At 45.5% G+C, this 17,250-nt stretch overlaps 1 protein-coding gene and 1 pseudogene across 3 annotated transcripts in view; both read right to left on the bottom strand.

The window, feature by feature from the left end:
- LOC121270898 (rho GTPase-activating protein 22-like) overlaps nt 1-17,250 on the bottom strand; it is a 370,801-nt gene that overhangs the window by 34,387 nt on the left and 319,164 nt on the right. The window lies entirely within an intron of this gene.
- LOC121270958 lies at nt 8,371-8,476 on the bottom strand (annotated as a pseudogene).

A 17,250-nucleotide genomic window follows, 5' to 3' on the forward strand; every position in this document is an offset into this window, starting at 1 on the left:
TTACTGACAATATTGGCAACATGAAAGTTTTTATATTATGAGGAAGATACAGTTTCAAAAACATTTGGAACAATAGAATTTACATATTAAAAAGAGAGAAACATATATAAAGGAGAATGAAAGGCTATGTGGGAGAAGGCTGTGTAAGATCTAACAGGAGTGTGTGAAATAGCCTTAATGAAGCCTCCAGCCATTTGTGCATATGTCTGCTATATAAGGAAACTGAAGTTGGGGAAAAGCCATTTGGAACTCCACCATCAAGTGGGTATAGTGTTAACTTGCTGGTTCTGTTTTAAATCTAAAATCTATTTTGGACTGTTGCCTTAAAGGAGGTGTAACTGGGTGTCAGGTCAATTAGGAATATCATGATTTGTTATAGTAGTAAATAATTGTAGTCTTATGCATGTGCTTGAAATATTTTATTTTATTCATAATTATTTTAATTTAATTTTTAAAATCTCTAAAGGTCTTTGTGGACTTATTACCTTTGTATTCAGTGTACACATTTTCTCATGATAAATACAAATTGCAAAACTGTTGTGATAGCGCAACCAAGTTGGGGTCTGCCTGGCACACATCACCTGTCTTATCACAACATGTGTAACATTAGACATTATGATTTGAGTTTTGAAAGCATGGGTTGGTTGAGTACGGTCAGTATTCTGCCTATTGTGAACAGCTGAAGGGATGTGCTGTTTGATATGATCTGCCAGTTGTTGAGACGTATGGCCTACATACACCAACACTGAAATTCATATACCATGTTATTCACTTGTGTGGTAGGCAGAACATCTTTTTGGCTTGGTGGCAGCATCCTGTTAGTGGAAAATACCACTCGTGTTGCTACTACATAGTAGCTTAACCAGACGATGCTTGCAAAACTTGGAACATAGTATCTAATATTGAATGTGATTCTGTGATTGGACAGCATTTCTTGAACAATCCAGGGTGTGCTAAGAATTACTCGTAACTGCCAAGTTAAGATGATTGGCCGGATTTGCAATGTGGCTCACTTACACGTGCTAGAAGCTACATATATTCATATGCAGAGACCTATCCTCTGCAGGCAAAAGGAACATGTCCAGGCATTGCACCATTTTTAAATTAAACAAAAGTCTGGGGAACAATAGATCCCTGGTGCATTCTCCATAACAATGCCTCAACAGAGTCAACTTGCCAAACAATCAGCACCCTCTTCTCATGCAGTACAACTAGTTGCTCCCTTCTGATATTTGGTAATCTTGGGCAAGATTTTTAGGTCAGCATGCGGGCGTGATTGGCACGCCTGGGACTGGCCAGGGAACAGCCCACCAACCGCAATTGGCGCCAACCGCGATTTCACGCTGGCTGGCCAATTAATAGCCAGGCGGTGTGAGGCACGTGCTGAAATGCTCAGCGCTGCCAGGATGGGGGCAGGAGGAGGGCAGGCACTGACGTAAGTGCGGGCACAGGCAAGCACTGAACGAAAGCTCCCGGAAGGCAGAGAGCTGCCTCAGGAAGCTGAAGACTTCAAAACAATTAAATAAAGATTTTAAAATCACAGAAAAAATTGTCCAAGCATCACAATCAGTTACCTGAGCATATACATGTTAAAAATTCTGTCCATAGATTTTTCTTTTTCTTTCATTCAATAACGGAAACCTCATCCCACCCATGGATGAGGTTTCATCAAAAATGCAAAGTCCGCCTGGAAGATTTGCCCATCCATTAACCATAAAGTTTGACAGACCACTGAAAATCAGGGACAGTTGGAACTTAAACAACTTTAATTTTCTTCTTAATTGTCAGCAAGTTTGTTTCTGATACTTGCGTGCGCCCGCTGAACAAAATATCGTGTGAACGCTCGCCCAACTTCATCTCGCCCAATTTTGCGTCCGATAGGGTCAGCCGCGTGCCCGCATGCCGACCTAAAAATTCTGCCCCTTGTGCCTGTCCTGATGAGTGCAAGTCAAAAAGCTTTGACAGAATGTCTCATTTTTCAACAATACTCAATTTCTGTGCTACCAAGTGGCTATAAATACAACATAAATAGAATTTTGTTTCAATCAATCTATAAAGGCAAGTTTTCCAAACGCTCGCCCACAGTGAAGTGTGTGGACCACTGCAATAACAGGTCAGTCTCACCGCGTGACCTAGAACACAGAAAATCAACCTAATAATGTCATGGCTACAGCACTACTTTCTTGATATGGCCCAGAGATGAGTGGATCTTCCCCAAAAGAAATGGATTGCAACTTAGAAAGACCAGACAGCGTCATGCCACCCAAGAGTTGGTTTGAGAGCAGTACTGGCACGAAGCTGTGGGCAGGCAGTCTGCCAACACTTCACCTTTTGTTTTAAATACTACCGTGGCTGACTGCTCTTCAGTCTTTCTCAGTTGCAAATCCCCATTGAACAACTCACCTAGTTTCCTTCACAATCCACATACGTGTTGTCAAAGACAACACAATGAAAACATAAGCATTTCAAACTTTTTTGGAATGAAGATACTGAGGTTTTAACACTGAGTGACTATTAATAGGTGGAAGGAAACTAAGGGAAACCATCTGGCTTTCTGCCAGTCAACATCGCCTCTCCAAACATAGAAGCTTAATGAGTAAGCTACATATCAGTTAACTCCTTGTTAACCAAGAGGTTAGAGCCATAGAATAATACAGTATAGTTTCGTAATAAGGGGTCTCCCATTTAAGATGGAGACGAGGAGGAATTCTTTCTCTGAGTGCTGGCAGTGTTTGGAATTCCCTTCCTCAATGAGCAGTGGAGGCTGGGCCATTGAATAATTCGAGGCTCAGTTAGACAGATTTTTGATTGACCAGTGAGTCCAGGATTATGGGCGCAGGCAGGCAGCGAGTAGTTAAGATCCCGATCAGATCAGCCATGATCTTGTTGAATGGCGGAGCAGGCTCGAGGGGCTGGATGACCTACTCCTGTTCCTATTTAATATGTTCAGATGGAGGCCATTTGGCCTATAATGCCTGTGCCAGCTCTTCAGCAGGTTATTTCTCACTGCCTTGCTCTTTCCCCATAGCCCTGCAAATTCACTTCATGTCATTAACTGAAAGTTACGATTGAATCTGCTTCCTTTCAGTCAGTGCATTCAGTCTGTTGTGATTTGAAAAAAAACAATGTTGCCTTTGGTTTTTAAGTCTGGTTTCTGGGCTTCAATTCAGGACTCATTGGTGTCTCCAAGGTGGACACCCCATGTCAGTGGCTCTGATGGTCACAGTGGCCCTCAACTTCTATACTCCCGCTCTTTCCAGGGGTCAGTGGGTGATATTTTTGGAGTATCCCAATCAGCTGTCCACAGTTGTGTTTAGTTGGTGACAGAAGCTGTGTTCAGGTGGATAATGACTCTTATTCATTTCTGTACGGACGAGGCCAGCCAGGCTGAATGAGCCAGAGGCTTTGCAGCCATTGCTGGGTTCCCCCATGTCCAGGGTGCAATAGACTGTACACATGTGGCCATCGAAGTATCAGTGGGTCAGCCGGGTGCCTTCGTCAACAGGAAGTGATTCCACTCCATGAACGTCCAGATAGTTTGTGACCACAGGATGCTGATTCTGCAAGTCTGTGCACGGTACCCTGGCAGCTCCTATGGCACTTATATCTTCAGACTCTCCCAGGTGCCGAGACTATTCAGCGCTCCAGCCCAACTGGATGGATGGCTGCTGGGTGACAAGAGCTATCTGTTGAGGAGGTGGCTCATGATGCCTCTCTGCCACCCAAGAACAGAGGCAGAGCAGCGTTATAATAGGAGTCATGCCTCCAAAAGGTTGGTGCTAGAGTGGACCATAGGCCTTCTGAAGATGCACTTTGGATGCCTGGACTGTTCAGGGAGAGCGCTACAATACCCCCCCAGAGCGGGTGTCACTGATAGCGGTTGCATGCTGTGCCCTCCACAATCTGGCACTGGCAAGGGGGGACCCACTGGAGGAAGAGGATCTTGAGGCAGATCCACAGGCCACACAGGATGAATCCGGCAGTGAGTCAGAAGAGGAGCGCAGTGAGCAGAATGCTGAGGGTGTGGAGGCAGACCTCTGTATCCTTCAGAGAGGCAGGGACACCAGGGACATCTTCATCCAATGCTCCTTCAGCTAGGCTGTCAAAGATGAGCTTCCACCTCATACCAGGGCTGCTGCCTCCAACCTGGATGTCTGAAATGACCCTTTCATTTCAACCCAAAGTCCACTCAGTGCCTGTGCAATAAAGTTTAGAGCCACTCATGTCCAGCATTACATATTGGCATACCCTGCACCAAAAAAATACAAAGATGAAGCATACTCAGGTCATTACGACAATAAAAAAGATCTCATTTTGACAATCCCCAAAAAATCAAAACCACCTTTCCTGGTCTTAATTCCCAGACCAGTAAACATAAACAAAACATTACACAACAGAAGATCACCCGTGAACAGTCCCTCTTGTGCTCATGGTGCCTAAAACTTTACGTTTATGAGAGCTACATCTTGGTGCCCTCCCCACCTGCAACCCCCAACCCAACTCACTGGCACCAGCATTGGAGGCAGCCTGCTGACTCTGCTGTCTTTGGGGAACAGGTACTATTGAGGAGGAGGGGAGGCTGCAGAAGGATTTGGACAAGTTAGGAGAATGGGCAAAGAAGTGGAAAACAACGTGGGGAAGTGTGATGTCATGCACTTTGGTAGGGAGAATAGAGGTATAGACTATTTTCTAAATGGGGAGAGAATTCAGAAATCTGGAGTGCAAAGGGACTTGGGAGTCCTTGTCCAGGATACTCTTAAGGTTAACTTGCAGGTTGAGTCAGTAGATAGGAAGGCAAACGCAATGTTGGCATTTATTTCGAGAGGACTTGAATATAAAAGCAGGGATGTGCTGCTGAGGCTTTATAAGGCTCTGGTCAGACCACATTTAGAATATTGTGAGCAATTTTGGGCCCTGTATCTCAGGAAGGATGTTCTGGCCCTGGAGAGGGTCCAGAGGAGGTTCACGAGAACGATCCCAGGAATGAAAGGCTTAACATATGAGGAACATTTGAGCACTCTGGGTCTGTACTCGATAGAGTTTAGAATGAGGGGGGATCTGATTGAAACTTACAGAATACTGAAAGACTTGGATAGCGTGGACATGGGGAAGATGTTTCCATTAGTAGGAGGGACTAGGACCCGAGGGCACAGCCTCAGAGTAAAGGGAAGACTTTTTAGAACAGAGATGAGGAGAAACTTCTTTATCCAGAGATTGGTGAATCCATGGAATTCATTGCCACAGAAGGCTGTGGAGGCCAGGTCATTGAGTGTATTTAAGAGCGAGATAGATAGGTTCTTGATTGGTAAGGGGATCAAAGGTTACGAGGAGAAGGCGGGAGAATGGGGTTGAGAAACTTATAAGCCATGATTGAATGGCAGAGCAGACTTGATGGGCTGAATGGCCTAATTTCTGCTCCTATGTCTTATGGTCTTATGGTCCTGTTGGCCTTGATGACCTTGGCGGTCATCGTCTGGCCAGTGGAGCCTGTGCTGGCCCCGCCTGGGAGGGAGTGGCTAGTGCCACAGCTGGCATCTCCCCAGTCACCGCAGTCTCTCCAGATGCATGATCACTGGCAAAATAGCGGAGGAGCTGCTGCTGTCATCCAGAGCACCCTGAGAGGAGCCCACAGAGATGACAGGCAACTCGTGCGTCAATGTGAGGTCGCTCTGGACCTCCCTGCTCACCATTGATGGATGGGCACCTAGCTGGGATACTGGATGCCTCATCCATCTCCCACACTGCCACTGGCTAGCTGAGGTCATTGCCTGTGTGAGGGCTGGCAGGTCCAAGCGCAATCCCAGGAATCCCTGGTTCTGTCTCTGGAGCCGCCTCTCTGAGAGTCGCCATTCTCTCAATAAAGGAGGCAGTGCACTCGGCCATGAGGGTCAATGCAGTTCTCATGCTCCACATGGACTCCTCCACAACAGAGACCATGGCATGTATTCCCTCATGGATCTCTGCTAGTTCCTCCTGCACATCCCGCTGGACATCCAGCGTCTGCCACCTAATGGACGACTCCAGAGGCTCATCATCAGCCTTCGACTGAGCATCTTCCTGGTCTCCAATAGTCCTCCAATTGCCAGTGCCCTGGGCACTCTCTGTCTCCACCTGTACCTCAAGCGAGTGAGAAGCGCCCTCACCGCAGTTCTCCAATATCCTAGCTGAGGATCTAATGCCCACTGAGGTGCTGGTATCTGCGCTGGTGCCTGGTTCAGAGAGTGGGTGTGACACAGGTGCAGCTGAAGCCTGGTGGTCTTCAGGCATCAGGGGTGGCTCTTTGGGGTCCTGAGAATGAGTGTGTGCTGGTGAATTTAAGGGAGAACAAGGACATGTCATTAGTTAAAGTCATCACACTGTCACTGTGCATGCCAGGCACCCTAGTGAGACATGGAGATCTGCATCATGGAGCCATCATCTTTCAATGATCAATGGGGACTCCAGTCTGGAGGCTCCCATCAATGAAGAGACTACACAAGAATGTTTGCACCATCGTAAACTCTCGCCTCTGTGCACTGCACTCTTACCTTCATCTGACACCCCAGTCTCTCTGTGTTCGGCTAACCGAGGAGCATGGCGCCTCTCCAGCTCCAAGGTGTTCTGCTCAAACCTGGACAGGAGTAGGAGGTGTGGGGGCCTCCGCCTGTCCGTGACCTCTCAACATTGTTATGGGTCATCTTCTCTTGAAAGGACAGAGGAGCATTGATGAGTCCACTCTCTACCTGCAGCACCATTGCAGCCTGGCCGACCCCACCTGAGGAACACCTTGCAGGGCACATCCAAGTCGTGGCCCTCTAGCCGCAAGGCGCTCAGCCTAAGCAGCCAGAGCTCACCCTCAGCCTCTAACACCCCTGAGCTCCATTGGGGGGGGGGGTGAGACAGCCAGACCTTAACACTTCACCACGCTGATCCATGCCAACACAGCGCTCGCCATTCCTGAGCGCAGTACGGCGTTAAACATTTTGCGGCACTGCACCCATGTGCGCCGCACAGCATCGTGGCTGCTAACATGGGTTGCCACCTCCTCCCAAGCTCTTTTTATCAGGTACATCTCCGGGGACAAGGGTGCCCCTCCTGGCAGCCACCTCCTCCAGGAGGACCGCGAGGCACTCATCCGGAAATCGAGGGGCCGAGTACCCCACCCGACCTGCCCTCCCGCCTGGCATCTCCAGCTGCACTTGATGCCATAACTTCGGTGTTCACAACGCAGAAGATAGGTTCTTCCCTGGCAGCCTTCAAGGAGTTTTAAACGGGCCACCAGGCTGCCATTGGACTTGGCTAGCGACAGGCCTCTGCTCATCCCTTCCCGGCCATTGGGAGGACACGTTTCACGCTGGGCGGGCTTTAATTGGCCAGCTGGTGTGAAATTGTGGTTAGGGGCCGATCGCAGGCTGTGGCCTGTTTTCCAACTGATCGCGGGCCCGCCAATCACACCCGCCTATCAAGGGTAAAATTCAGGCCCATGGTCTTGACATCCTCCCTAAAGTATGGTATCCATTGTTGAACACAATACTCCAGCTGAGGCCCAAGCAGTGTTTTATAAGGGTTTAGCTTTATAAAGGTTTAGTGGAACTGCCTTGTTTTTGTACTGTGTGTCTCTACGGGTTAAGCCCAGTCTACCACCTGCTTTAACAGCCACCTCAACTTGTCCTGTCACCTTCAAAGATTGGTGTCTATACACACCAAGGTCTCTCTGCTACTGCACCCGCTTTAAAATTGTACCATTTAATTTACACTGCCTACCCCCATTCTTCCCATCAGAATTTAGCAATTCACCACCACCTGGAAGTTCCCCTCCAAGTCACTCACCACCCTGACTTGGAAATATATCACCGTTCCTTCACTGTCGCTGGGTCAAAATCCTGGAACTCCCTCCCTAACAGCACTGTGGGTGGACCTACACCACATGGACTGCAGTGGTTCAAGAAGGCAGCTCAGCACCACCTTCTCAAGGGCAATTAGGGATGGGCAATAAATGCCAGCCCAGCCAGCGAAGCCCACATCCTGTGAATGAATTTAAAAAAAAGCTTTGCAGCGTTTAATTTTCTGTGTCTCTTCCCATTTCACTCGTTTACGTCCTGCTGAAATCAGTTACTATCCTGCTCATTCTTTTATTCTTTCACGGGCTGTGGGCATCACTGGATGGGCCAGCATTTATTGCCCATCCCTAATTGCCCCTGAGGAAGGTAGTGGTGAGCTGCCTTCTTGAACCGCTGCAGTCCATGTGATGTAACTCTTTCGAGTACAAACCCGTTTCCATCTGTTTTTTCAGATGAAGTTACATTGTTTCATAGTTTGCCATTGTGAGATTTGTACTCTTGATCTTAGGGTTACAAACCCAGTACCATAACCACTTGGCTATTTAGGCCAAGCCTGGTCAGGCAGTCAAAAATTGCTTCAAAACTCTCAATCCATTCTCTCCACGGAAATCTTTAGTAAAAGGCGAAAGATTTATACAAAGGTGCACACAGAGTGCTGTTAAGGACAGGGTTGGGTTTGCCATTGTTTCCGGTGCCTAGGTCAATGCTGGATGATCCGTCTGGTTTCATTCCTTTTTGTAGGCCATGTAACAGTTTGATACAACTGAGTGGCTTGTTGGGCCATTTCAGAGTCAACCACATTGCTGTGTGTCTGGAGTCACACGTAGGCCAGACAGGGTAAGGATGGCAGATTCCCTTCCTTAAAGGGATGTTAGTGAACCAGGTGGGTTTTTAACAACAATCGACAATGGTTTCATGTTCACTATTACCGAAACTAGCTTTTTAATTCCAGATTTACTAACTGAATTTAAGTTCCACCAGCTGCCCTGGTGGGATTCGAACCTGTGTCGCCAGAGCATTAGCCTGGGGCCTCGTTTCATGACACAAACACTATGCCACCGCCTCCCTTGTTTACGACATTTCTGAATTTTACGTCAGCTGCAAACCTTTGAAATGATTCTTTGTATACACAGATCCAGGTTATTAATATATATCAAAAGGTTAGAATATCATTTAAAGAAAGGATTAAGTGCTGTTTTTCAGCAGGAAAGGTAATCATTGACCAATGACTGGAATCAGGAGAGCCTAGGAGACGTTTACATTCAGACTAGTCCTAAAAGAGGATTGGCTACCCAGTGTTCATTGAATGAAACAATTTGGGACTTCACAAGAAAATGTGCTTATATTTCTATATTTACAATAACATGCTTTTCAAATCACATTAATGCACATCTTGAGTGTAATTAATCATTATACTATTCACCACAGTGAAAGTCACTTGGTAGAAAACGTTTGAAGCCAAATTTTGAATACTGAAAGCTAATAGGTTGCTAGGTGTTGCTCACTTTCAGTCAGGGACAGGTGTAGTGAGCTTAGCAGGCCAAGTCTGATGACGTTACTATGGTAATGAGAACATTATAACTGATTTTACCCTGAGGCAGTGAAGGGAAAGTTGTACAAACAGGCCAGAGTTCAACCAAGCTTAGGCTTGGGAAGGGCTGATACTCAGGCAAGGAAGTTTTGCTAAATTTTTATAAGACACCTTAGCTCCTGTTCTGGTCACCACACCTTTGAAAGAATGACAAGGCCTTCGGAAGGCTTCAGTGAGGAGTTTACTAAATCGATACCCAAAATGAGGGACTTTAGTTACATGGAGAGACTAGAGAAAGCTGGAATTTATCTCTTAGAGCAGCTAGGATTAATAGAGACGTTCAAAATCATTAAGGGTAAATAATGCATATTGTCTTGTCACACGTGTAATTACATGGCCTTGGCACAGGTGGAGCTGGTGCTGGGAAGAGAGGGTAATGGCAGTGTGACAAGCTTACAGAAACAGTTTTATATATACATAGGAATTTATCTTGGTAATAAGGCTTGGAGATGTTAGATTTTGGCTATATTATGCTAGCAAGGATTCATGTTTCTATGTAAAGATCATGAGGTAAATCAATGCTTTCTCAGGTTAAAGATAAAACAAAATTTGAAGCTAGAACATTTTGTTTTAATTTGCAAAATAATTTTGAATGGAAAAAATAAAATAAGTTTAAAAATCCAAGCTTAGACTCTTATACTTTTACCAGCTACAAGGTGCACTGCAGGAATTCACCAAGGCTCCTTTAACAGCCCCTTCCAAGCCCACGACCACCACCGTCAAGAAGGACGAGGGCAGCAGAGACATGGGGCAGAATCTCCTGGGAGATTCGGGAGCAGGTGCGGGCGGGCGCGGAGATAATCGCCATCCCTGATTGGCTGCGTGCCGCCATTTTACGTGTGCAGGCCAATTAAGGCCCGCCTAGCATGACGGGCAGTCAGTAGCGCTCAGCGCCACCTGTGCGGGCGAGGGGAGGAGGGAGAGTCAGGGCCTGTGCTCTTTCACGCATGCGCGCGATACGAGTGCAGAAACCTCCCTGAGCCACGGAGCTGCCTCAGGGAGATTAAGTTCAACTTGAAACTTCAAAATAAAGAAAGGTAAAAATCATTTACACATGTCCCCTCATGTGACAGCGTCACGTCAGCAGGGACATGTTTTTGAAATGTTTGAAAAGTGTTTATTAATTTAATAAACCCTTTATGAAACCTCATCCCGCTCATGGACGAGGTGTCATGAAAAATGCAAAGACCGCCTGGGCTCTTCACCTGTCCCCCCCACCGACCTTAAGATTGGACGGGCAGCCCTGTCAGTTTGGTTAGTTGGTTTATTAATGGTCTTAATAACCCTTTGACAGTTCGGTGGGTGCGCAGCCGCCTCCACTGTGTGCCCGCCGAAGGAAAGATCGGATTGACGCGCAGTGATGTCAGGACGCAGGCGGCATCAATGTGCATCATTTTACATGTCCGCGTGGGGGGCCAAAGAGAAAATTCTGCCCTTGGGAACACCGCCTCCTGGAATTTCCCCTCCAAGTCACTCTCCATCCTGACTTGGAAATATATCACCATTCCTTCACTGTCGCTGGGTCAAAACCCTGGAACTCCCTCCCTAACAGCACGGTGGGTGTACCTACATCACTTGGGACTGCAACGGTTCAAGAAGGCAGCTCACCACCACCTTCCCAAGGGGCAATGAGGAATGGGCAATAAATGCTGGCCCAGCCAACGAAACCTACATCCCGTGAATGAATAAAAAAGAATTATAATTGTATGTCAGACTAGAAGTTCCCACGCATCATTAGCTGAACATTCCATTCCTCTTCCCCTATTCAGCCATTGTTCAGCCAGCTGTAAAAGCCATATCTATATGGCCTGTCATTACAAGGAGAAGGTGAAGTTACCACATGGAAAGTGTTTGTGTCCTTTACACTGGAACTGTAGTCCGGTGATGAAAAACCAAACAAAATGCAGATGCTGGAAATCTGAAGCAGGGCTGGAAAATGCTGCAAACATTCAGGAGGACAGGCAACATCTGTGGACAGAGGACAGACGAGCCAACATTATCAGCATAGACTTTATGTCAAATATTTGCAAATGGTCCACACCCCAAGGCAATCCCTCTGCTTGGTCTGCTGACTGGTTCCAACATTTTCTGTTGGTAATGTTGGGCTTCACTGCAGTGATTATCAGATTAAATTCTAAAATTAGACGAAACAGGTACCATCTACAATGGGCTGGGTTGTAAGGATACATGAGTTGGAGACAGTCTCAACATTGTTTGGGCAGAGTGCAGTGAGTTTTATTGGTTTTGCTTGCTTTTCACACAAGGGAGTCTTGCTTTATTGAAACGTAAAAGATCCTGAGGGGTCTTGACAGGGTGGATGCTGGGAGAATGTAGAACTTGGGGGTCTCCCATTTAAGACAGAGATGAGGAGAAATTTCTTCTCTCACAGGGTTGTTAGTCTTTGGAATTCTCTTCCCCAGTGAGCAGTGGAGGCTGGGTCACTGCACATGTTCAAGGCTGAGTTAGACATATTTTTGATTGACAAGAGAGTCACACTCCAACGGTTATGGAGGGAAGGCAGGAAACTTAAGGCCACAATCAGTTCAGCCATGGTCTTACTGAATGGCGGAGCAGGCTGGAGGTGACACATGGCCTATATTCCTGCTCTTTTTCCTTATGTTCTTTTTATTACATTTTTCATGACCTCAGAACATCCCAAGATGGAGTAATTTTTGAAGCAAAGGCACTATTGCATTTTAAGAAATGTGGATAAGATTCCACAAACAGCAATGTGTTAATGACCAGGTAATTTGCTTTAGTGCTGTTAGTGCAGGGGTAAATATTGGTCAGGGCACCAGGGAGAATTCCCCTGTTCTTGTTTGAACAATGCCATGGGATCTTTTATATCCACCGGACAGGGCAGACAAGGCCTGAGTTCAATGTTTGGTTTGAAAGTCATGGCTGAGGATATTTAAATTGATAGTAGATGTTCAATTGGAAATGTGTTCCATTCCTCATCTCAGATATCCCTTATCTTGCTGATCATAATCTTGACATGTAATGCGAATACTGTTAAACTAAGGGAGCCTTCTATCTCATGAGCCAAAACAAGAGAATAATTTTGTAGTGCTCCCAAGTAAAATCACCAAAGAGATGATGCTGAGTAAGGTATCCCTTTGATATTGAGATAAGACACAGTGGAAGGTTTATTTTATGTTGGGCACCACTGACTTAAAAGCACATGGTGACTGCATCCTCAAATTAAAATTACATCAGCCACTTCCTACATCCTGTCTCAACAACATTGGCTTAGAATTCTTTCCAAACTTGCATTTCCACCTGGTGTAAGAACCAACATCTGATGCTTAAGTTACACTTTCATTTGGTTCAGCGTCTATTCTGAACTGGTTGGTGGTGTTTCCTTTCAAATAGCTCTTTTTGTTTCTATTGTAGACTGTCACCTTGATGTGTAACAGAAGCCAAATTATCTCCTTGCATGGCATAAAAAGTTACAGAGACTGAGACATTGAGAGATATTCAAGGGTTCCATTTCTCTTAATTTCATTTGGGATGATTTATTCCGACTAGCTGACTCACGATGAGTCCTGTAGGTTCAAAAATCTCACAGTCACTGAAGAGGGAGGTGGATGACTCGTCTCAATGAAGATTATGAGACAACGATGCATCAGGGGTGGCCAAGGCAATCATTTAATCAGCAAAATTGCTCTAGTATTGGGTGCTATGTAGTGAGGAATGACAACTTTACAGGTCAAGAGCTACAAACCCTATTACAAGGATTCAGTGTGAGGATGCTGTAAATTTATAGGACTGATGCTGTCGAGCATCACATGGAAATAGAGCTCACAAGCAGGGCTTTCACAATGCACAAGTCAGGGAGATCGAGAGTCACCAGAATTGCAGCAAGTCATCAATGAAAGCTTGCAGTCAGTCAGGCACATTTACAAGGGGAACATTTAGCAATGGTGGGTCAAGTGTCACATATTAACTCAAGTCGCCAACATTCAACCACTACATAATTGAGGACCTATTGTGTCCTACTTGAACTTGAGTATTGATTTGTCATTGGTTACAACTTATCAGGAGCCCAGCATCACATTCGCTGTTGTTTGAAAGAACTGAGAATGAAAGTGTAGGATGAATGGCTGAGCTTGTAATATTACCTCAGAAAACCAGTGGAGATATCAGAAACTGAATCCTTAGCTATCTTGAGGAGGTCACCTTATCTTGTCTATATGGGTTTTAATGAAATATGAGCAGATGAAGTCCCAGGCTTTACCCAGCTCAGGGCTGATATCATCCTGCTTCTGTTATGTCTTGTCCTTCTTACTCATTCATACATGGGCATATATACAAACATTATACACCGTGTCTTGCACCACAGACTGTTTGAAAATGCTGTGATGGTCACAGAGTTTCAATGTTGGTTCCTTTCTTAATATTGTAGACTGAGACGAGCAGTTCAACAACACTATGGTGATCAGAAATAGCAGTGTATGCTCTGCACCTCTCACCAAAATCTGCAAGAATCAATGACATACCCCATGGATAATGCAGAGGGCAGGAAGGAGCAGTAGGTAAGGCATGGTGCACATGTGGGGAGAAGCAAGGGGTTAAAGTCAGATGAGAGACAGGCCATTTCTGCCCAGATAGTCACATGGTTTCAGTAAATGATCCTGAAGCTTTGGGAAGTGTAGCGGTGCATTACAGTTGAGTCTTAGAGCCATACCACTTGCTGCAATTCGGTGGGAAAGTGGTAGCCACACTGACTCAATGCCCTCTGTTACCGGGATGGGCTGTTATTGCAATTGGGTCCCTATGCTAGCTGGGAAGGAGCCACAGAGAGGAAAGTTGAAAATATGATGATCTTAACTCCTACTGCCCTTCATATATTGCGGATTGGCTGCAAATGTCCTTTCAGCAGCTTAAACTTTATATATATTTTTCTTTTTTTTTATTATTTTTTTCCCCAACCCTACCCTCCCACCCCTCCACCCATCTGGGCTATCTATCACTTGTTCGTATGTTTTGATTTCACAGCATTCTGCTGTCTTACCTTTATGCCACTATCAGCACCTTCTTTAGTCTTTAACACTACCATGAACATTCCCTTTGTCCTGTCTCCATATCTTTGTCAAGTTTCTCCTTAGCTCCCCAACCTTCTATTTTGCTCCACATGCTCTTCTTAAACAATATAAAATCCATCACATTTCTTCTTCTCTTCAGCTCTGAACAAAAGTCACACAGACTCGAAACATTAATTCAGTTTCTCCCTCCACAGATGCTGCCAGACCTGTTGCGTCTTTCCAGCGTTTCCCATTTTTATTTAACTGGCACATACGGTTTTAATTAATCAATTCCAGATCCATGTTACAGAGCCTGAAATTATAGTCAGTGGTGTAATGGTGAGTGGGCACAATCGAGCTCCGATGCCAGGTAATCTCATTGGCATGCATTTGGGACACCATAAATAGATCATTGTTTTTACATTGACTTACCAACAGTCATGTCAGCCTGCAGCTTGGTTAGATACTTTGTCATTCTGAGCTCCAGTGAATGTTTGTACTGTAAGAACCCCCTTTTCATTAACCCTCTAACACAGCCCCACAGTCTTAAGCCCTTTAAATGCTTCAATTGCAATCAACTTTCTTCCGGTTATTTTTGTAGGAATCATTCAGTTGCTTTTTATTTCATTCTCTTAGAAGATGGTGGCATAACAGTAATGTCACTAGACTAGTAATCCAAAGGCTCAGGCTAATGCTCAAAGGGCACAGGTTCAAACCTGACCATGGCAGCTGGTGGAATTTAATTTCAATGAATAAAACCTGGAATTGAAAAGCTAGTCTCAGTGATAGTGACCATGAAACTATCATTGATTGTTGTAAAAACCCATCTGGTTCACTAATGTCCTTTAGGGAAGGAAATCTGCCATCCTTACCTGGTCTGGCCTACATGTGACTCCAGACCCACAGCAATGTGGTTGACTCTTGAACTGCCCTCTGAAATGGCCCAGCAAGCCACTCAGTCAAGGGTAATTAGGGATGGGCAACAAATGCTGGCCTCGCCAGCGACGCCCACATCCTGTGAAAGAATAAAGAGACAAAGACCCCGCCTTGATCCCAGAACTCCAGGAAAATCTGTCATTGCCCATAAAAAAACATCGAGGGAAAACTCCTAAGCTGAAAGCCTCTGTGTCTGTTATTGTTTCTTTGAACCTGATGATTTTCTTTAAACCTACTCCAGGATGTATGCCAAAAACATCAGACAAGAGGGGGAGGGGGTAGGAAGCCACTCGATCAACTTCCATTTCATAATGGCACTCTTGCATGTTGACACTGCTGGCTTAAAGTGGTCATGCACAATTGGGTTAACGCCAGCAGACTGGATCCCTGTCTGATATCCTGGTTCTCGCAGCCCCAATCCATGTCAGCAATCCCACCAACCAGAAATTTTCCTATCTGTGCTGGGAATGGGAAGATGCTCTATTCCCAAAATTAATGCCCCCCCACCCCACCCCCACAACCCATTGACGATTACACAACTCACACACCAAAAGAATGCATATTGTCACAAAGCTTAAAATTTTGTAGAAAATTATTATGGTAGTACAAAGCACTCTTTGCTACATTGTACGCTGGTGCTATGAAGGATTTAATTCGAGCAGATAGTCAGTAACCAGAATACATTTAAATGCTTCTCAGAACTGAGATCAGCTACAGCATTTTCTTCACTTTCAAGCTGTCAATATAAATTATTCGGCAGTTTTGTAACCTCAGTGTTAGTGTTACTGGATAAACAGGCTCTGTTATGTTAGCATAACAAATGTGTCTTGCACTCTGAATTAAATCTCCGTCTCTGTAAAAAGATTGCAAAAACAATTTTCCCATGGGAAAAAAAATTCGCTTCTTTATAGCTCCTCTTGCATCTTGTATTAATGATCAAAACTATATGATGAGAGCTTGAAGGAGGGGGGGTGTGGGAGGGCGGAGTTGGCGGGGGGGGGGGCGCGGGGAAGGAGGTGATTGCAGAGGGAAGGGGATTTCCAACGTCACTCATTTCCAAGTGGGAAATTCCTGCTCGTGATTTGAGTCATGAGTTGCTGGCCTCAGGTTAACCTGTCATTTTATAACTCAAGATGCTCAAAACAAATAAAAGGCTCGTGACATTTTCAGTTTTTTGTTTACGTAGTGCTCAGCAAGAGCGCTGCTTCTATGGCCCCACCCCCCAAAATAAAACACTCTGGCCCGTCACCCATGTTGCCCTGGGACCGCTTTTCCTTTCCTTCCCAGATCCGAGCGTTAGAGCCGACCAGTTCCCCCCTTCCCAACCTGCAACCCGCAGCAGGATGCTGGTTTCTGAGAAAAGAACATAAGAAATAAGAGCAGGAGGAGACCATACAGTCCATTGAGCCTGCTCTGCCATTCAACACGATCGTGACTCCACTTTCCCACCCACTCCCCATATCCCTTGATTCCCTGAAAGACCAAAATTCTGTCTTTCTCAGCCTTAAATGTATTCAATGATGGCACATCCACAACCCTCAGAGGTAGAGAATTTCAAAGATTCACAACCCTTTGAGTGAAGAAATTTCTCCTCATCTCAGTCCTAAATAATCAGCCCCTTATCCTGAGACTATGCCCCCATGTTCCAGGTTCCCCAGCCAGGGGAAATAACCTCTGAATGTCTACCCTCTCATGCACCTCGTAATCTGAAATGTTTCAATGAGATCACCTCTCATTCTTCTAAACTCCAGAGAGTAAAGACCAAATTCACTCAGCCTCTTATAATAGGACAACCCTCTGATCCCAGGGACCATTCTTACAACCAAAATGAATTAGCTCACACCTCCCCACATTATACTTCATTTGCCACCTTGTTGCT

This window comes from Carcharodon carcharias, chromosome 28 (genome assembly GCF_017639515.1).
Source record: "Carcharodon carcharias isolate sCarCar2 chromosome 28, sCarCar2.pri, whole genome shotgun sequence".
Taxonomy (NCBI): domain Eukaryota; kingdom Metazoa; phylum Chordata; class Chondrichthyes; order Lamniformes; family Lamnidae; genus Carcharodon; species Carcharodon carcharias.